Source organism: Moschus berezovskii, chromosome 17, assembly GCF_049115385.1.
Source record: "Moschus berezovskii isolate FMDL1 chromosome 17, NW_MosBer_1.0, whole genome shotgun sequence".
NCBI lineage: Eukaryota > Metazoa > Chordata > Mammalia > Artiodactyla > Moschidae > Moschus > Moschus berezovskii.
In genome coordinates, this window is record NC_142476.1 from 74,426,800 (window position 1) to 74,449,535 (window position 22,736).

Genomic DNA, 22,736 nt, shown 5'->3' on the forward strand with positions numbered 1-22,736 from the left:
CTCTGAACTCAAAATATGGAAGAACACAAACCCATAAATAATGATCTCCCTGTTCATAGATCACCCCTCCTATTTTCTAGCCTTCATACATTATTAGCTGTGTAAACTTAAGTTTCTTCTTTGTACCACAGTTTTCTCATGTGTCAATGATAAGAATAAGAGCACCGAAACCATGGTGTTATTGCAAAGAAGTTGCATTGAGTATTTATAATACATATATGTATTATATTTGTATTTATAATACATATGCAGTTCCTGTAGTCAAACTTTTAAACAGTGCTCTTTGAATAATTAGTATTATCATTATGGTTATCATTTTCATTGTCATTGGTTCTTAGCTTCTTCCCTTGGTCTAATATAGTATAACCTTACATGATCCTGCCTTCAGGCTTTCACCTTTCCTGTTTACTCTTTTTTCTATTTCCAAAGCATATTTCCTCAATTATAGATCAGTATTATTCATTCTATTATTTTATAAATTCTTAGTTCCAGACTATGTGCAGAATTTAAGCTTCATTATAGAATATGAGTCCTTTCTAATATGACTTGATGCTAACTCTAGACTTTTTTCTTCAATCTCTAGTATTGTTTTATTTTGTAAACTGGTTATGCACATTTAGGCCTCCATACCTTTGCTCGCACTGTTCCATCAGCTTGAAATTCTTTAACTTTTTCATTATCTGTGGAAATCCTTGTAATATTACAAAGGTTCAAACCAGTCACTGCTGTCTGAAAAGTCCCTTCCAGGCATTCACTGAGGCTTATTCATTTTCGGTGTTCCTTTCATTGTAAAATCATTTCTAACTACATGATCCTCATAATCTATTCCCTTCTTTATAATCCTCCCTTTCAATTTCTACTCATCTAGTTTGTCTCTACTTGGCAACATATTCCAGTAATTCTCTTTAAGCATATGGATTGATGTAGCAGGCTCACTTTCTCACAGCCTTAGAATCTAATTGGTAACTTTCTTTTGGACATTTGATTTGGACTCTTTCACCTGGGCAAAGGCTAACAGAGTTCTGCAAAGAGAACACACTGTTCATAGGATACACCCTCTTCCAGCAACACAAGAGATGACTCAACCCATGGACATCACAAGATAGTCAATACCGAAATCAGACTGATTATATACTTTATAGCCAAAGATGAACAAGCTCTGTATAGTCAGCAAAAGTAAGACTGGGAGCTGACTGTGGCTCAGATCATGAACTCCTTATTGTCAAATTCAGACTTAAATGGAAGAAAGTAGGGAAAACCATTAGGCCATTCATGTATGACCTAAATAAAATCCCTTACAATTATACAGTGGAAGTAACAAATAGACTCAAGGACTTAGATCTGATAGAGTGTCTGAAGAACTACGAACAGAGGTTTGTAACATTGTGCAGGAGGCAGTGATTAAGACCATCCCTCACCAAAAAAAAAAAAAAAACCATGGACAGAGGAGCCTGGTAGGCTGCAGTACATGGGGTCGAGAAGAGTCTGACATGACTAAGCGACTTCACTTTCACTTTTCACTTTCCTGCACTGGAGAAGGAAATGGCAACCCACTCCAGTGTTCTGGCCTGGAGAATCCCAGAGATGGAGGAGCCTGGTAGGCTGCTATGTATGGGGTCGAGCTGAGTCAGACACAACTGAAGTGACTTAGCAGCAGCAGCAGCAAGAAACAGAAATGCAAAAAGGTTGTCTTAGGAGGCCTTACAATAGTTGAGAAAAGAAAAGTAAAAGGCAAAGTGGAAAAGGAAAGATAATACCCATCTGAAAAAACTGGCTTAAAACTCAGCATTCAGAAAACTAAGATCATGGCAACTGGTCTCATCACTTCATGGAAAATAGATGGGGAAGCAATAGAAAGAGTGACAGACTTTATCTTCTTGGGTTCCAAAATCACTGCAGATGGTGACTGCAGCCACGAAATTAAAAGACACTTGCTCCTTGGAAGAAAAGCTATAACAAACCTAGACAGAGTATTAAAAAGCAGAGACATTACTTTGCCAACAAAGGTCCATCTAGTCAAAGCTATGATTTATCCAGTAGTTGTATATGAATATGAGAGTTGGACCATAAAGAAAACTGAGAGCTGAAGAATTGATGCTTTTGAACTGTGGTGTTGGAAAAGACTCTTGAGAGTACCTTGGACTGCAAGGCGATCAAAGCAGTCAATCCTAAAGGAAATCAATCCTGAATATTCATTAGAAGTACTGATGCTGAAGCTGAAACTCCAATACTTTGGCCACCTGATGAGAAGAACTGACTCCTTGGAAAGCACCCTGATGCTGGGAAAGATTGAAGGCAGGAGAAGGGGATGACAGAAGATGAGATGGTTGGATGGCATCACCAACTCGAAGGACATGAGCTTGAGCCAAGCTCTGGGAGTTGGTGATGGTCAGGGAAGTCTGGTGTGCTGCAGTTCATGGCATCTCAAAGAGTTGGAAATGAATGACTGGCTGAACTGAACTGAACTGATACCCATCTGAATGAAGAGTTCTACAGAAGAGCAAGGAAAGATAAGAAAGCCTTCCTAACTGATCAATGCAAAGAAATAGAGGAAAACAATAGAATGGGAAAGACTAGAGATCTCTTCCAAAAAATTAGAGCGATACCAAAGGAACATTTCATGCAAAGATGGGTAAAATGAAGGACAGAAATGGTATGTACCTAACAGAAGCAGACTATTCTGTTAAGAAGAGGTGGCAAGAATACACAGAAGAACTACACAAAAAAGATCTTAATGACCCAGATAACCATGATGGTGTGATCACTCACCAAGAGCCAGACATCCCAGAGTGCGAGTCAAGTGGGCCTTAGGAAGCATCACTATAACAAAGCTAGTGGAGATAATAAAATTCCAGCTGAGTTGTTTAAAATCCTAAAAGATGATGCTGTGAAAGTGCTGCACTCAATATGCCAGCAAATTTGGAAAACTCAGCAGTGGCCACAGGACTGGAAAAGGTCAGTTTTTGTTCCAATCCCAAAGGCAGTGTCAAAGAATGTTCAAACTACTGCACAATTGCACTCATCTCACACACTAGCAAGGAGAAGGCAATGGCAAGCCACTCCAGTACTCTTGCCTAGAAAATCCCATAGATGGTGGAGCCTCGTAGGCAGCAGTCCGTGGGGTCGCTAAGGGTCGGACACGACTGAACGACTTCACTTTCACACATTGGAGAAGGAAATGCAACCCACTCCAGTGTTCTTGCCTGGAGAATCCCAGGGACAGGGGAGCCTGGTGGGCTTCCATCTATGGGGTCACACAGAGTCGGACACGACTGAAGTGACTTAGCAGCAGCAGCAGCAGCACACACTAGCAAAGTAATGCTCAAAATCCTCCAAAATGGCTTCAATAGTACATGAACTGAGAACTTCCAGTGATTCAAGCTGTATTTAGAGAAGGAAGAAGAATCAGAGATCAAATTTGCCAACATCCATTTATCCATTGAAAAAGCAAGAGAATTCCAGAAAAACATTGACTGCTGCTTCATTGACTGTGTTAAAGCCTTTGACTGTGTAGATCACAAAAAACTGTGGAAAATTCTTAAAGATGGGACTATCAGACCATCTCACCTGCCTCCTGAGAAACCTGTATGCTGGTCAAGAAGCAACAGTTAGAACCAGACATGAAACAATGGACTAGTTCCAAATTGGGAAATGAATGTGTAGAGGCTGTGTATTATCACCCTGCTTATTTAACTTCTATGCAGAATACAGCATGAGAAATGCTGCGCTGAATAAAGTGCAAGCTGGAATCTTAACTGCTGGGAGAAATACTAATAACTTCAGATATGCAGATAACACCACCTTTATGGCAGAAAGCTAAGACAAACTAAAGGGCCTCTTGATGAAGGTGAAATAGGAGAGTGAAAAAGTTGGCTTAAAACTGAACATTCCAAAAACAAGATCATGGCATCTGGTCCCATCACTTCATGGAAAATAAGTGGGGAAACAATGGAAGCAGTGACATATTTTATTTTCTTGGGCTCCAAAATCACTGCAGACTGTAGCCATGAAATTAAAAGATTCTTGCTCCTTGGGACAAAAGCTATGACAAACCTAGACAGTGTATTAAAAAACAGATACATTACTTTGCCAGCAAAGATCTGTATAGTCAAAGCTATTTTTTTTTTCCCAGTAGTCATGTATGGATAGGAGAGTTGGACTATAAAGAAAGCTGAGCACCAAAGAATTGATGCTTTTGAACTGTGGTGTTGGATAAGACTCTTGAGAGTCCCTTGGACTGCAAGGAGATCAAACCAGTCAGTCCTAAATAGAAATAATCCTGAATATTCATTGGAAGGACTGATGCTGAAGCTGAAGCTCCAGTATTTGGCCACTAATGCAACAGCCAAGTCATTAGAAAAAACGTTCATGCTGGGAAAGATTGAAAGCAGGAGGAGAAGGGGACAACAGAGGACAAGATGGTTGGATGGCATCATTGACTCAATGGATATGAGTTTAAGCAAGCTCCAGGAGATGGTGAAGGACAGGGAAGCCTGGAGCGCTGTAGTCCATGGCATTGCAGAGTTGGATGTGGCTGAGTGAATGAACAACAACACAACAAAGCAGCAAACGTTGCCTACGCTCTTTTCCCTGTGCATTGCTGATTCTTGCTTCTAGGATTACGACCCTACAAGTCTAGAAGGAAATCATCAATGCATCACAACCCTACCTTCCACTTTTTAAAATCTAACACACATTTTTGAATAAGTAATTTGTCATCTTTATGATCAGATGATAGGATAAGCTTAAAAAATCACTTAGTCAAAGCTACAAATACTAAAACAATGCTTTGATGAGCATAACCTTCTTAATGTAGCTTGTGTAGCTTAATTAAGCTTGTATAGGAGGAGATTTATTGCAATTAAATCATTTAATATACTATATTTAATTATACTTAAGTAAAAATGTAATAGAATTTAGGAGAGAAAAAACCAAAGGAAAAATCTGGGTAAAATAAAAAAAGAGGTATCCTATGTGCTGAGCTGCACTTGTAATGGAAGTTAAATTACAGCTCTAGATTTATTTTAATTCTATTTTCAATTGTAGAACCCTATGGTTTTTATGAGATGTGTTTAATCTCAGAGTGCAAGATTTATTGAAATCCAGTGTTTTATATTTCTTTCCGTCTCTTATAAAAATCAAACCTTATCGAATGCATTCAATGAATAGCCTTTGCTATATAGAAACAAATTTTTTAAAAATTCAGAATCTGTCAACTTAAAAATGCTGCTGTTCATTAATACACAAATCTAACTCCATAAAGGCAGTGATTGAAAGATTATCCTGTAAATTATCCTGTATATTAAAAAGCAGTTGAAGCAAAATTCATGTCAATCAGCAAAATGAAAATAACATAAATGGTAACTAACATTAAGTTAGGGGTTATTAAAAATCAGAGCTAAGATGCATAGGATCAAAGAGAAAATTTGCTCTAGAAAGAAAACAGGTAGAACATGAAGGAGTAAAAATAGTAAATGTGAGAATATTGAGGGTCACAGAGTATCTTTCTAAAATTTCCCTTATACATATTTAGTAAAATGAAGAGAAGATATAATATATGCCCTTTGAATACACCAGATGGCATACATACCTGTCCTGTCCTGGGCCTTTGTAACCAGAGAAGTTGCCCTAGTTCCTTCTTGGATGCTGGAATTCGGCTTCCCCTGACTAACCTGCCCTTGGATTAGCTATATTATTCTACTTCTCATGAAGCAGGAGCTGTCAAACGAGCTTCTAATGGCGCTAGAGGATCTCAGATTACCCTGCTGGTCAATAGCTTGTCTCAAATGCCAGTGAACTCAAGATGGTTCATTTATCTGAATGAACCAATAGTTAATCATAAAGGGCCATCTCCTCGTCTAACCTCCTCTCTCTCAGATCCCACCAACTGTCACCATCCTTCAGCACAGTTCAGTTCAGTTCAGTCACTCAGTCGTGTCTGACTCTTTGCGACCCCATGAATCACAGCACACCAGTCCTCCCTGTCCATCACCAGCTCCCAGAGTTCACTCAAACCCATCTCCATCGAGTTGGTGATGCCATCCAGCCATCTCATTCTCTGTCGTCCCTGTCTCCTCCCACCCCCAATCCTTCCTAGCATCAGAGTCTTTTCCAGTGAGTCAACTTGTCGCATGAGGTGGCCAAAGTATTGGAGTTTCAGCTTCAGCATCAGTCCTTCCAATGAACACCCAGGATTGATCTCCTTTAGAATGGACTGGTTGGATCTCCTTGTCGTCCAAGGGACTCTCAAGAGCCTTCTCCAACACCACAGTTCAAAAGCATCAATTCTTTGGCGATCACAGTTTTCCACAAATGATCAAATGGGCCCACCCAAAGGAGCTGCTTGGAATAACCGGGATCACAGAGGAGATCTTCTGAGGACCTGGCTCCAATTTTCTCTTCAAGGCTGTATTCACTTTAACTAGTCTGATCCTACTCCAGGCAATGTTTTCTTTCTTTCCTCCCCAACGCCTTTCCTGTAATAATTCATTTCTTTTAAAATCCAAATAGTGTGGAGACTCCTCAAAAAACTGGAAATAGAACTGCCATATGATCCAGCAATCGCACTTCTGGGCATACACACTGAGGAAACCAGAATTGAAAGAGACACATGTACTCCAATGTTCATGGCAGCACTGTTTATAATAGCCAGGACATGGAAGCAACCTAGATGTCCATCTGCAGACGAATGGATAAGAAAGCTTTGGTACATATACACAATGGAGTATTACTCGGCCATTAAAAAGAATGCATTTGAATCAGTTCTAATGAGAAGGATGAAACTGGAGCCTATTATACAGAGTGAAGTAAGCCAGAAAGAAAAACACCAATACAATATAATAATGCATATATATGGAATTTAGAAAGATGGTAATGACAACCCTGTATATGAGACAGCAAAAGAGACACGGATGTATAGAACAGTCTTTGGGACTCTGTGGGAGAGGGTGAGGGTGGGATGATTTGGGAGAATGGCATTGAAACATGTATGTTGTCATACGTGAAATGAATCACCAGTTCAGGGTCGATGCATGTTACAGGATGCTCAGGGCTGGTGTGCGGGGATGACCCAGAGGTAGGGTGAAGGGAGGAGGGAGGTGGCAGGGGGGTTCAGGAGGGGGAACTCATGTGCACCCGGGGCAGATTCATGTCAATGTATGGCAAAACCAACCAATATAATATTGTAAAATAATTAGCCTTCAATAAAAAAGAAAGAGGAAAAAAAAAAAAATCCAAATAGCAGGCGCTAGAGTTTTCTTAGCCGTGTGAAGCCCATACAGGAAATAGGCACATTTGTTCAAGAAAAGTGACATATTCAAATTTTGATGGGAAAGAAAACAGTGCTTCAATTTATAAACAAAATATTAGACTTTCCCCCCAAGTATTATTACTTTATTGATATCTATTTGTAATAGCCTTATGTAAAATTTGCAGTAAAATAAACACAGAGTAAGAAAATTTAATATTTCTACCTTATTACCATTGGATAGAGAAAATTGTATTTCTAAATCAAAATAATCAGGTTTCGGAATAACTGTAACTTAGGAAATATTACTCACTTAATGCAGGTCTTTAATGAAAACTCATTTATTTCTTTATTCTTATTTTTAGAACTTGATTATTGACATTTAATTGGGTATTTCTGATATTTTCCTAAGATTAATGCATGCCTATGAGAAAATATTCCTCTACTTAAGCTCTATTTACTCATTATATTATCTTTTAGAATCATTTTCATACTTGATTTTGAAAACTATCAATTTACTCTGTTGGAATACTCTGTTTCTATATGCTACATCAAACTGCTGGTATGATTGAATTACTGTCCATGTAGTAACAGACTTTTAATAAACTGATGAAAGAATTGAATAAAGTAAAATAAACTAATCTTAACTCTGCTCATGAATCTTTACCCAAACCATTCTTTATGTCCTTTAGAATGAAATTTAGACAGATTACTCAATAACTCTGTAGATAGATAGATAGACAAATAGCCCTTCATGTATTGTATTGTTCCGGCATAAGCTTCCCTATGCCACTAATTAAATGCTCAATTTAGAAACAAAACGTATAATGAAGAGGAAGCATCATTCTTGTCATTATGAAAGAAATTTTGACAATAGTTTTGTTTTCATTACTGAAGTTTGATTTAGCGGTTTGGTAAAAATATTGAATTCTTTAGCAAATATATCATATTTAAGATTTCAATGTGCCATCATTTTCTTGCTTATCTGGATGGCTACATGGTCTCCCCAAGAAAGAAGTCCTCTTTTTCACAGTATGCTTTTCTTTATTGGAAGCCTTGATTTCAAATCATGGGTAGTGGTAAGGCAGAGTTCCTAAATGTTACAGCTAATGCAGAGTTTTTCTAACCCCAAGGTTCTTAGAGGAAATCAAACAAATAAACTTGAAAGTTTTCTTTGCCAGGAATTATTTCAGGGAACTATTGTTAAATGTCTACTATGTTAAGGGTTCCTTCGAAAAGAGAAGACACAGCCAATGATGGTATATTAAGCATGCCACGTACGAGTTCTGTACTTGACTTTAGGGTACAGAAAGAAGTAAACCAGACAGTTTCTACAATATCATGAAGCCCATAATGCAGAGGATGAAGTGAGGCTTAAAGCATTAAAGTGTTATTTACTGGTTACTGTGGTAAGCATGGCATATTGTAAGAAGGTAACATATGGACTCCACTCTAGTCTGCAGGTATTGAAATCTTTACTGATGAATGAACAATTAACCTGAGTTGGAACTGAAGGAAGTAGAACTGACCAGGCAAGGCAGTGACCAAATTAAGCAGTATTAAATTTAAAGTGATTTTTATAATATCAATGTTGGTGGGAATGTAAATTGAGATTGCCATTATGGAAAACGGTATGGAGATTCCTTAAAAAACTAGGAATAAAACCACCATTTGACCCAGCAGTCCCACTCCTAGGCATATACCCTGAGGAAACCAAAATTGAAAGAGACACATGTATCTCATTGTTCATTGCAGCACTATGTACAATAGCTAGAAAATGGAAGCAACCTAGATGTCCATCAACAGGGGAATGGATTAAGAAGTCGTGGTATATATATAGAATGGAATATTACTCAACCATAAAACGGAACATATTTGAGTCAGTTCTAATGAGGCGGATAAACCTAGAACCTATTATACAGAGTGAAGTGAGTCAGAAAGAGGAGGTATGTTACAGGATGCTTGGGGCTGGTGTGCGGGGATGACTCAGAGGGAGGATAAAGGGAGGAGGGAGGTGGGAGGGAGATTCAGGAGGGGGAACTCGTACACCTGGGGCAGATTCATGTCAATGTATGTCAAAACCAACCAATACAATATTGTAAAATAATTAGCCTCCAATAAAAAATAAATAAAAAAAGGAAAAAAATATAGACTGTGTATTTTTAAAGAAAGCTTTACAAATTAGTTATTCCTAATCATTTGAAAATATAGAATGACATGACTACATATGAGCAAAGACTAGATGGCAAATCAATCAAGTGATGAACACTAGAATAACTGGGAAGGGAAGAACTTGAGCTAAAGGATCAGTAGATTTGAAGCAGGTGAAAGAAGGGGAACAGTTTTCTCATTCCATTTGCTCAGTATCCCCCCAGCATTTGTGTAGGAACTAGTATGTCCCAGCAACTGTGTTAAATGTTGGGATACAAAACAGACTAAGAATCAATTCCCTGCCTTGAGGATCTGATAATAAAGGAAGGTAAACCGATATATTTCAAAACACGTCAATACAATATGAGGAACCTTGACAGAGATGGGGTCACTGTCCTGAGAAGAGAGTAAATAACTGTGCAAAGAAATTGGAGAACGATTTACAGAGGAGATCACGATAATAGTAACTAATTATTACTCTAAGTGCTAACTCAAAATTAACTCATTTCAACTTCATGTCGACACTTTTGATAGAGATTACTAGTAGACTCCGTTAGCAAGTGAGCAAACTGAAGCGTTCAGAAGTAAAGGAACTTTTTAAAGGTTGTATAGTGGAAACAGTGTTAGACTTCATTTTTGGGGGGCTCAATATTCACTGCAGATGGTGACTGCAGCCATGAAATTAAAAGACGCTGACTCCTTGGAAGGAAAGTTGTGACCAACCTAGATAGCGTATTAAAAAGCAGAGACATTACTTTGCCAAACAAGGTCCGTCTAGTCAAGGCTATGGTTTTTCCAGTGGTCATGTATGGATGTGAGAGTTGGACTGTGAAGAAAGCTGAGCACCGAAGAATTGATGCTTTTGAACTGTGGTGTTGGAGAAGACTCTTGAAAGTCCCTTATACTGCAAGGAGATCCAACCAGTCCATCCTAAAGGAGATCAGTCCTGGGTGTTCATTGTTAGGACTGATGTTGAAGTTGAAACTGCAATACTTTGGCCACCTCATGCGACGAGTTGACTCACTGGAAAAGACTCTGATGCTGGGAGGGATTGGGTTCAGGAGGAGAAGGGGAAGACAGAGAATGAGATGGCTGGATGGCATCACCGACTTGATGGAGGTGGGTTTGAGTGAACTCCGGGAGTTGGTGATGGACAGGGAGGCCTGGCGTGCTGTGATTCATGGGGTCGCAAAGAGCTGGACACGACTGAGCGACAGAACTGAACTGAACTGAGTGAGTAAATGGTGAAGACAGGATTCAATTATAGGAAGTCTGTCTCCAAAGTTCACATTTTTTAACCACTACTCCTGGATAGTTAAAATCATCATTCTTGCACTGGGAATGAAACAGGACACCACTGCATGTGTGAAAGCAGCTGACATCCACTACACTCTAGTGTGCTGTGAGCATCTTTGGGATAAACAGTTTCCAGGATCTGTTTCTCAGCTTTGTAGACTTGGGAATTCAACATCACTTGTCCATACTAAGGTAATTTAATATAGGGGCTAACTAATGCTGATCAGTCATGTTAAAATAATTGGTCTGGAGCAGCCATTGAAGAACAGAGTTTGAAGACAGACACAACAGAATTTGCATCTTTACTCCACCTTGTACTCACTGCTTGTTCTTGACCAAAATGTTTCAAGTCTCAAAATCATACTAACCTACTGGATTCTTGTGCTGTTTTTGTATGTGTATCTGGTTGAAAACTATTGCTGCAGCACCTGGAGAAACCTGTAATCAGGATGGTAATTGTAGTGATTGTAACTGATTGTAATTTATATGTACCTGACACAGGCACTCATCAGGATATATTTCTTCTGGATACTGTAGATAGCACAGTGCAACTGTTGTCCTCTGTTTTTCCCGTTTCTATGGGGGCAGATACTGTTGTTAGGCTCCATTTTCCAGTGGGAAAACTGAGGAATACAGAAGTGAAAGCACAACTGTTTCTTTATCAGTGTCGTTCCCTTCTGAGTGACTCACTATTTCTCAAAATATGTAAATACATATATCCAGTTACAGTCTGCCAGAATCGGGATCATTTAAGTGACTCTGCTTTGAGCCATCATAGGTTTGTTTGATAGTTCAGTGTTCATGGTTACTGACTACATATGGAGTAGAACAGAAAGAGAGAAATTGAGAATGTTACTAAGGTTTTTACTTTTTGGAAGGTGGTTCTATGGTGATATTGGTAAACTAGAAAACGTAGTGTGGTGAGTGATTTGGTAAGTTAAATTTTAGATACACTGAGTTGTTAACTATAGCTAAACTGATTGTTCCTAGTTTTAGGCATCTCAATATATAAAATACATAACTGTCTTTTGCAAATATAACTGCAAGAACATCTTTAAAAGCAATGCAGCTCATAAGAAGACAAAATGAATTGTGTTCTATCTTCTCTTTCTAAATCTAAAACCTCGAATTCTGTTACTTCAGTTTAGTTCAGTCGCTCAGTCATGTCTGACTCTTTGTGACCCCATGAACTGCAGCACACCAGGCCTCCCTGTCCATCATCAACTCCCAGAGTTTACTCAAACTCATGTCCATTGAGTCGCTGATGCCATCCAACCATCTCATCCTCTGTCATCCCCTTCTCCTCCCACCTTTAATCTTTCCCATCATTAGGGTCTTTTCAAATCAGTTAGCTCGTCACATCAGGTGGCCAAAGTATTAGAGTTTCAACTTCAGCATCGGTCCTTCCAATGAATATTCAGGACTGATTTCCTTTAGGATGGACTGGTTGGATCTCCGTGCAGTCCAAGGGACTCTCAAGAGTCTTCTCCAACACCACAGTTCAAAAGCATCAATTCTTCGGTGCTAAGCTTTCTTTATAGTCCAACTCTTTTACCAGTATAATTTCTAATTGTAATACCTAACATCTCTGTGATGGACATGAGTTTGAGTGAACTCCAGGAGTTGGTGATGGACAGGGAGGCCTGGCGTGCTGTGATTCATGGGGTCGCAGAGTCGGACACGACTGAGCAACTGAACTGAACTGGACTGAACATCTCTGTAAAAATATCATTGTAAACACAGGTACTATTACATTAAGGTAGATTCTGGAGGTAAAATTCTGAGTTCAAATTGTATGCAAATTTTAATTTGTATCCTCTAATTATACTCCTATAAGAGCATGCCTCATAAATTATATAAAACTGATATCAATATTAATAAACAATTATTAATTCATATTAAGCAGCAGAGAAGTGAAAGTGAAAGTCACGTTGGACTCTTTGTGACCCCATGGACTATACAGTTCATGTAATTCTCCAGGTCAGAATACTGGAGTGGGTAGCCTTTTCCTTCTCCAGGGGATCTTCCCAAACCAGGGAATGAACCCAGGTTTCCTGCATTGCAGGCAGATTCTTTACCAACTGAGCCACAAGTGAAGCCCAAGAATACTAGCATGGGTAGCCTATCCCTTCTCCAGCGGATCTTCCTGACCCAGGAATCGAACCAGGGTCTCCTGCATTGCAGGCAAATTTTGTTTACCAACTAAGCTATCAGGGAAGCTCTCAAGCAGCAGAAGGAGGATTAAATAAATTACTCTAGTTTTGATTTGATTTCCCTGGGTAATTCATGAGATGAAACATATTTTGGGTGTTCATTGACCATTTCCACTGGGTTTGTTTTCTTTATTGCTGTTGTTTTATTTTAGCTGAATTATCCTCTCAACATCCTTTGTAATTTATTCTGCTGGTTTCATGTTTGGTTTTATTTTTCATGGTGGTTTATAGAAGGTTTTTATATTAAATATAAAATATATGAAATATATTCTTAGATGTGAAAGTATTAGTCACTTAGTCGTGTCCTAATCTTTGCGGCAACAAGGACTCTAGCCCACTAGGCTACTCTGTGCATTGAATTCTCTAGACAGGAATACTGGAGCCATACCCTTTCTAGGGGGTCTTCCCAAAGCAGGGATTGAATCCAGGTCTCTTGCATTGCAGGGAAATTCTTTAGTGTCTGAGCCACCATATTTGTCAATTATATTGAGATGGCTGGATGGCATCACCGACTCGATGGACATGAGTTTGAGTGAACTCTGGAGGTTGGTGATGGACATGGAGGCCTGGTGTGCTGTGATTGATGGGGTCGCAAAGAGTCAGACAAGACTGAGTGACTGAACTGAACTGATAGTATCTTTATAATCCAAATTCTGCATTTGCTTATACACATTTTCCTTTATTCTTTAGAATTTTGTTCCTTTCTTCACATTTTAGTAAAAGTGTTTTGTTAATTTAATGCGGCTTTGCTGACAATCCATATCTAATGTTTTTATATATGGTGGAGATAGGGATTAACCTTGCTTTTCCCTCTCAAACTGATAGACAGTTGATAAACATTATTTACTAATTATTTCATTACTTTCTCATTGACTTGAAATTTCATATTTATACTAAGTTTGCTTAATAGCCTGCTCTGTCTTTCTGTAATTTCTCTCTCTTCTCAGTCTGACCCTCTATTTTGGATTGACTTTTATTGTCATTGCCATGTCAATATCACCGTGTCTAATTCTTAGTAAAGAATTATTGTATATTTTTAAAACTAGCATGGAACAGTCCATTCTCCTTTTTGAAAAAATTTATGGCCTTTCTATTTCTCTTCCAATATAAAACTTTAGATTAACTTTGTTATATTTTAAAAATTCAGTTAGACTTTGATGTGGTTTCATTTAATTTATAGCTTAATTTGAGAAGGAATGGCATTATCACTGTCTTGAGTATTTCAGTACATAAACACTAAGTATTTTTTTAGTTGCTGAAGATCTTAGGTTCTAGTGTTTTTTCAATGGCTTTTCAGCAATTTTGAATTTGGGGTTCATGAGAGGAGGTGCGCTCAATTCCTTCTATACAGCCATCTTGGCCTTCCCCCCATAAATACAGAACATTTTTAAAATTGAAAACTAATAGTAACATAAGACTTTCATGTTTAAGATTGATCTTCAGCATTTCAAGTTTTTTTTGTTATTTTTGCTAAGAACTTCCAATTCTTCTCATGGGTTGCAGGAATTCATAATATCTGTATATTGGTCTTGAATTTGGTAATTTGCTAACTTGCCTTGTTTCCTCCAGGTTTTCAATGGACTCTTACAATTTTATTCCTTCACACTTAAAATGTGTATTTTTTTTTCTTTATCTTTTGGAATGTTTAGAGTATGTTAGGGATATTTAAAATTAATAATAATGACAAATACTCTTGTTTTCTTTCCTTTATGTTAATGGAAATATTCTATTCCTCCATTAAGTTTGCTAGTTTAAGGACTGAATTTTATATAGAAGAAGAAATTTCCTTGTATTTATACTTTGATAAGAGTTATGTTTCTTTTCTAAAAAATAAGGAATGATATGTTTCCTTTAATGTGACTACAGCAATCCAAGTGGTCATATTAAATACCACTTGTAAATACATATTTATCAGTCACGTGTGCTGAGCAGCAGACAAAACCATTAGTAAGCCTCATAAAATAAATCAATATTAAAGATGTGAAAGTGAATGTAAGCCTGAAGATAGACTAGATATCATGAGAGAAACAGAAATTCATTCTTCTTTGCTTCCATGACCATTGTGTGTACTACCTTTACAGTACTCACACCGTTTTACTGTAATTGCTTTATAGTTAGGTTTTCACTTATACTCTGAAACAGTTGGGATGATTCTTCACTCTATTTTTCCTTGGTATCTAGTACAAAAATGGATAGAGTAGCTATTTAATCAATGTTTTTTAAATGCATGGAAAGAGAAGAAATAGCCAAAGTTGTCCAGGATATTCAGGAGAAAATTCTGGCAGAATGGTGGTATTATAAAGAATAGGCTGAAAACGAAAAATTGTCTCTTGGATTTAAAAATCAAAATTTTCACGACTTTAGCAAGATCAATTTCAGTGAAGTGGTAAATATGGGAGCTAGAAGTGGTGAGATGAGAAATGAATGGGAAGAGACGAAGTTAGATAGAAGAGAGTACTGTTTGGAAAAATTTGAGATATAAGAAAGAAAATAAAAGAGTATTTAGCTTTTGAGAGAGGTTGTTTTAATGCAACTCATCTCAAGAGTAGGAGTAGATATGGGGTTATAGGGAAGGACTCTTGAAGGAATTTAAACTTAATGACATCTATCTTCCACTTGAAGTAAAGATAATTGAGTTTCACATAATGTATATGTTCTGATTTTTTTTAAAAAGTCTCTAGTAGCACCTGAAATGGATCCATTAGTTTATTTTTCTCAATTTTAGAGAAAAAAATTTTGCCACCTTATTTTAGAGTGGTCAGACGAATATAGACATAGTATAATAATTTAAAAATACCTATATAACTTGATTTCTTGAGAAGAGAAACCTAGAAAATAATGAAAAATCATTTTCTACTTACTGATGATAGCAGATTTCAGGGCTGGGTCATCCAAAACAATTTGCTACATCTGGAAAAGAACATTCAATCTCCTTCTGCATAATGTTTGAAGTAAGCTTTTGTACATGATGAAATGTGAGTCTGTACAAAAGTTTTTATTATTCAAAACTGCCTTCCTTGCAGAATATGTCATCTGGATGTTTACATAAAGATTCAAAATTTGTATTTTATTTTCCTCATTTTGGGTTCAGCATAAACTGTTGAAAGAACAACCAGGTCAGCAGTTTTGTCACCCAAGAGCTGCAAAAAGACTGTTTAAATTGTACATCGCCCCCTCCTTGATTGTATTTGAGAGTTGTAAAGAAGATGCTTTTCACTTAAAAATTTGATGCAATTAGCCAGCTTTGAATTTGCTCACATCAGCAAATCTTATATTTTTGTGATCTAAATGATTGCTGACACACACTCCCAGCTAAAAATGAAGAGCTTATCTTACTGGATAAAAGGTACATATGATTGCCATTTCAGTTGGAGAGACAAGCTTATAAGTTGCAGCAGCTCCTAGTTAATTATTAAGATAATCAAATTGGAGAGGGAGACTAATGAAACAGTTTCCTTCAATCTTCCAGAAATGTTTTAATTCCCTGAAAATGTGTACCATTGCCTTTGCTACACAGTGTGCCTGTGTAACACATTGTTTCACTCGTTCAATTTTTATTCTAACAGGATAAATTTGCTCCCTTTGAGATAATTATACTCCTACTTCTGGGTGTATCAGGGTGGTTGTATAGCTTGTCTGTTCATGCAAGGGGCTGGGAGAAACAGAATCCACTCTGGGGTTGGGTGAATGAGGATATAAACACCCACTGCACATGTTCTTGATTAGTTACTGGTTTTTCTGAGCCTGTTTCCTCATCAGTACCATAGAAATACCCTGTGATACTGCTGAATTGAATCAAACATGGATATTTAACTGCACCTGGTGATAAAGAGTACTAACAATCCTAGGGTGTTTACTGCATTTCAAAGGGCTTTACTTTTCCAGTTCTTTGTGTGATGGGATCTCATGAGCAACCAACGAGCTGAAACATATAGGGGTCTCAGATTGCCTTATCCTTTCTGTGTTATACTTTACTTTTTCATGTTTTGACTGTGTCTGAATTATTCTTTAATTTTTTTCATGTCTGTAAATTACATGTTGTTGTTTTAGTCACTAAGTTGTGCACCACTCTTTTGTGACCTCGTGGACTGTAGCCCACCATGCTCCTCTGTCCATGGGATTTCCCAGGCAAGAATGCTGGAATGAGTTGCCATTCCCTTTTCCAGGAGATCTTCCTGACCCAGGGATCGAACCTGCATCTTCTGCATTGGCAGGTGGATTCTGTACCTCGGAGCCTCCAGGGAAGCCCAGATTGCATGTCAGGGAAACTGCATAGGGTCTGAGAAGAAACACACTGTCCCTAATTTCATTCTAATGGATTAGTTTAATTATTGATGGGTATAGACAGCGGATCATTTCTGATTTACACACTGAATGCATTCATTCATAGAATATGCTTTATTGTATGCTTGATGTGTTACAGTCACTTGGGGAAAAGCAACAGGAAACAAGGCAGTCATGATCTCTGCTCTCATGTAAATTGCATTCTAATGGGAAGACACGTAAGTGTTCTTAAGCAGACAATTACAGACAATTGCAATATACGAGTAGGAGACCAGAAGGAGGAGAAATAGGAAACATTAAAATGATTGTAAAGAAGCAGATAGTCCAAAAACGATTAGATAAATTATTTTTCTCCATAGTGGTTTTAACAGTTAATTTACCTTCCCCCCAACAGTGTAGGAGGGTTCCCTTTTCTCCACACCCTCCCCAGCATTTATTATTTATAGACTTTTTTGATGATGTGCATTCTGACCAGTTTAAGATGATACCTCATTGTGATTATGGTTTCCATTTCTCTAAGATTAACAATTAGCTATGTTGAGCTTTTTTTTCATTTGCCTGTTGGCCATCTGTATGTCTTCTTTGGAAAGGTGTATATTTAAGTTTTTTGTCCATTTTTTTTTTTTTTTGCTGAGGAGGAGGAAATGTCAACCCAGTCCAGTATCCTTGCCTGGAGAATCCCATGGAAAGAGGAGCCTAGTGGACTGCAGTCCATGGGGTCACAGAGAGTTGGACACAACTGAAGTGACTTAGCATGCACGCCCAATTTTTGTTGTGGTTTTATATGTATATTGAATTGTATGGGCTGTTTGTATATCTTGGATATTAACCCCTTGTTGGTCTTCTTATTTGCACATATTTTTTCCCATTTCGTAGGTTGTCTTTTTATTTTGTTTTTGGTTTTCTTTGCTGAGCAAAAGCTTCTATGTTTGATTACATTCCTTTATTTTTGCTTGTATTTATTTTGCCTTGGGAGACTGATGTAAGAAAATATTGCTACAATAAATGTCAGTGAATGTCTTGCCCATGTTCTGGGAGTTTTATGGTGTTATGCCTTACATTTAGATTTTTAAACTGTTTTGAGTTTATTTTTGTATATAGTGTGAGGAAATGTTGTAATTTTACTGATCTATATGTAGCTGTCAAATTTTCCAGAAACTTTGGCTGAAGAGATTTTTCTTCCATTGTATGTTCTTTACTCCTTTGTCATAGATTAATTGACCATAGGTGTGTGGGTTTATTTCTGGGCTCTGTATTCTGTTCCATTTATTTTTGTGTCTGTTTTTGTGCCAGTGCCACACTATTTTATTTACTGTAGTTTTGTAGTATTGTCTGAAGTCTGGGAGGGTTTTGCCTCCTGCTTTGTAATTTTTTCTTAGAATTGCCTTGGCAATTCTAGGTCTTTTGTGATGCCAGATAAATGTTAGCATTATTTGTTCTAGTTCTGTGAAAAATGTCATGGGAATTTTTATATGAACAGCATTAAGTATACAGAATGCTTTGGGTAGTATGGTCATTTTAACAGTGTTATCAATTTCCTTTATTAGTGTTTTATATTTTTAGCATATAGATCTTTTGCTTTCTTGGTTAAGTTTATTCCTACAGTTCCTTTGTTGACATCATTTTAAACAAGACTATTTTACCTTTTTGATATTTCAACGTTAGTGTAAAGAATTATAGCATATTTCTGCATATTAACCTTTTATCTTGCTACATTGCTGAATTCCTTTATTAGTTCAAATATTTTTTTTGTATAGCGTCTAGGGTTCCCTCTATATAAGTATGGTGTGATTTGCAAACAGTGACAGTTTTACTTCTTACCTTCCAATTTGCTAGTTTTTTTAAAAAAATTTATTAAATGTAAGGTTTCAACTATATAAAATATTTGACAGTGACTTCCATCAGTCACTCAAAAAATTCAGTTTAAAAATATTTCTTGATCAACAAATGGTGCTGAAACAACTAGACAAACACCCCCCCAAAAAAAGTCTAGACCAGAAATTATACACTTCACAATATTAAGTCACAATAAATAACAGACCTAAATGTAAAATGTAAAAAATATAAAACCCCTAGAACATAGCTTAGGTGAAAATCAAGATGACTTTGGGTATGGCAATGACTTTTTATACAAGACACCAAAGACATAACCCATGGAAGACTTATTGATAAGCTAGACTTCATTAAACTTAAAACAGTTAAAACAGTTCTGTTCTGTAAAAGACAATATCAAGAGCATGATGACAGGGCACAGAGTGAGAAAAATTTTTTTCTAAAGGCATAACTGATAAAGGATTGTCATACAAATAATGCTTAAAACTCAACAGTACAAAAACAAACAATTCGATGAAAAAAATGGGCCAAAGACACATTAATAGCTGCCTCACAAAAATGTACACAGATGGTAAACATGAGAAGATGCTCCACATCATATATTATTAAGGAAATGCAAATTAGAAAATAATTAGATACACATCTATTAGAATGGCCAAAACCGAGAAGAGTGACAATGCCAAATGTTGGTGCGGAGCTGGAGCAACGGGAACTTTCATTGCTGGTGATTTTGTAAAACGGTATAGACAATTTAGAAGACAGTATCCTTGGGAAATGGAACATCCCCTTAACATATGATCCAGCAGCCATACTCCTTGGTATTTCAACCAAAGAGCTGAAAACTTACGTTCGCATAAAAACTTGAACAGATGTTTATAGCAGGTTTACTCATATTTGCCAGTGCCTGGAAGCAACAAGAATGCCCTTTAATAGGTGAATAGGTTAATAAAGCTTACTACATCCAGCCTAATTACTATTTAGTGTGAAAAATAAATGAACTATCAAATCATGAAAAGACATTGAGGAAACTTAAATGCATATTACAAAGTGAAGTTAATTTGAAAAGTTTGAATACCATATGATTCCAAATATATGACATTCTGGAAAGACAAAACTATGGAGCCAGTAGTAAGGTCAAGTGTTGCCAGGGGGTTGGTGATGGGGAAGGTGATGAATAGGTGAAGCACATAAAATTTTTAGGGCAGTTAAACTTCTCTTTGTGATACTATAATGGTGGCTACATGTCATTATATGTTTATTCCCAACACACAGAATGTTCAACACCAAGAATAAGCTATAATGTAAACTATGAACCTTGGGCAATTATGATATGTCAGTGGAGATTCATTGATTGTCACAAGTGTACCACTCTGGTGGGGGCTTTGATAATGGGGGATGCTAGGCATGTGAGGGGTGAGGCAATATGTTAATCTTTATACTTTCCTCTCAGTTTTCCTGTGAGCCTAAAACTGCTCTTAAAAATACTCATTATTTTTTAAAGAAAATCTTCCTTGAGAATAACTAATAGTATAAAAATCTCCCTCTTTATAGCCAGTTATACTGAAACACATCAGTGTTTAATATAACAAATAGAGATTGTTGACTTTTTCTCATATGTCATGTGAGGTGTGTATGGTCAAAGCTATGGTTTTTCTAGTAGTTATGTATAGATGTGAGAGTTGAACTGTACAGTCAAAGGTATGTGATGTATGGATGTGAGAGCTGGACCATAAAGAAGGCTGAGCGCTGAAGAATTGATGCTTTTGGACTGTGGTGTTGAAGAGGATTCTTGAGAGTTCCTTGGACTGCAAAAGGATCAAACCAGTCAATCCTAAAGGAAATCAGTCCTGAATATTCATTGGAAGGAATGTTGCTGAAGCTGAGGCTCCGATACTTTGGCCACCTGATATGAAGGGCCTAGTTGTTAGAAAAGACGCTAGTGCTGGGAAAGACTGAAGGCAGGAAGAAAGGGGATGAGATGGTTGGTGGCATCACCGACTCAATGGACATGCCTTTGAACAAACTCTGGGAGATGGTGGAGGACAGGGAAGTCTGGCATGCTGCCGTCCATGGCGTTGCAAGGAGTCAGACACAACTGAGTGACTCGACAACACCAACATATGAGGTGCTGGCCACTTTGTAGGTTATCTCCCACTCTTTATAACAACTCTGTGAGTTCAGTATCAAGCTCTCCATTTCACATGTGAAGACACTGAGACTCAGAGAAGCAACATGTGCAAGATGAAGCATCTTATAAATGGGGGAGTTGGGAACCAGTCTCAGACTTGTCTTGCTCTGAAGTCCATGCTCTGTTGACTACCCCACACTTGCCTTCCAATTTAAAAGAAAGTAATGTTCCGAAGCCTTGACTAGACGGACCTTGGTTGGCGAAGTAATGTCTCTGCTTTTTAATATGCTATCTAGGTTGATCATAACTTTTCTTCCAAGGAGTAAGCGTCTTTTAATTTCATGACTGCAATCAGCATCTGCAATGATTTTGGAGCCCAAAAAATTAAAGTCTGACCCTGTCTCCACTGTTTTTCCATTTCCCATGAAGTGATGGGACCAGATGCTGTGATCTTTGTTTTCTGAATGTTGAGCTTCAAGCCAACCTTTTCACTCTCCTCTTTCACTTTCATCAAGAGGCTTTTGAGTTCCTCTTCACTTTCTGCCATAAGGGGAGTGTCATCTGCATATCTGAGATTATTGATATTTCTCCCAGCCATCTTGATTCCAGCTTGTGCTTCTTCCAGCCCAGTGTTCCTCATGATGTACTCTGAATGTAAGTTAAATAAGCAGGGTGACAATATACAGCTGTGACGTACTCCTTTTCCTATTTGGAATCAATCTGTTGTTCCATGTACAATTCTGACTGTTGTTTCCTGACCTGTATACAGGTTTCTCAAGAGGCAGGTCAGGTGGTCTGGTATTCCCATCTCTTTCAGGATTTTCCACAGTTTATTGTGATCCACACAGTCAAAGGCTTTGTCATAATCAATGAATCAGAAATAGATGTTTTTCTGGAACTCTCTTGCTTTCTCCATAATCCAGCGGATGTTGGCAATTTGATCTCTGGTGCCTCTGCCTTTTCTAAAACCTGCTTGAACATCTGGGAGTTCATGGTTCACATAGTGCTGAAGTCAAGGCTATGGTTTTTCCCGTGGTCATGTATGGATGTGAGAGTTGGACTGTGAAGAAAGCTGATTGCTGAAGAATTGATGCTTTTGAACTGTGGTGTTGGAGAAGACTCTTGAGAGTCCGTTGTACCACAAGGAGACCCAACCAGTCCATTCTAACTAAGGGAGATCAATCCTGGGTGTTCATTGGAAGGACTGATGCTAAAGCTGAAACTGCAATACTTTGGCCACCTCATGTGACGAGTTGACTCACTGGAAAAGACTCTGATGCTGGGAAAGTTTGGGGGTGGGAGGAGAAGGGGACGACCGAGAATGAGATGGCTGGATGGCATCACTGACTCTGTGGACATGAGTTTGAGTGAACTCCGGGAGTTGGTGATGGACAGGGAGGCCTGGCGTGCTGTGATTCATGGGGTCGCGGAGAGGTGGACACGATTGAGTGACTGAACTGAACTGAACTGAACTGAATGTTCCGAAGATAAAAGAGGGCTTGGTCAGAATAGACAGTAGGTTTAACTAGCATGGTTTGCCCTACACACTTGGGATTCAGATATACTCAGGTCTTTCTTTTATTTC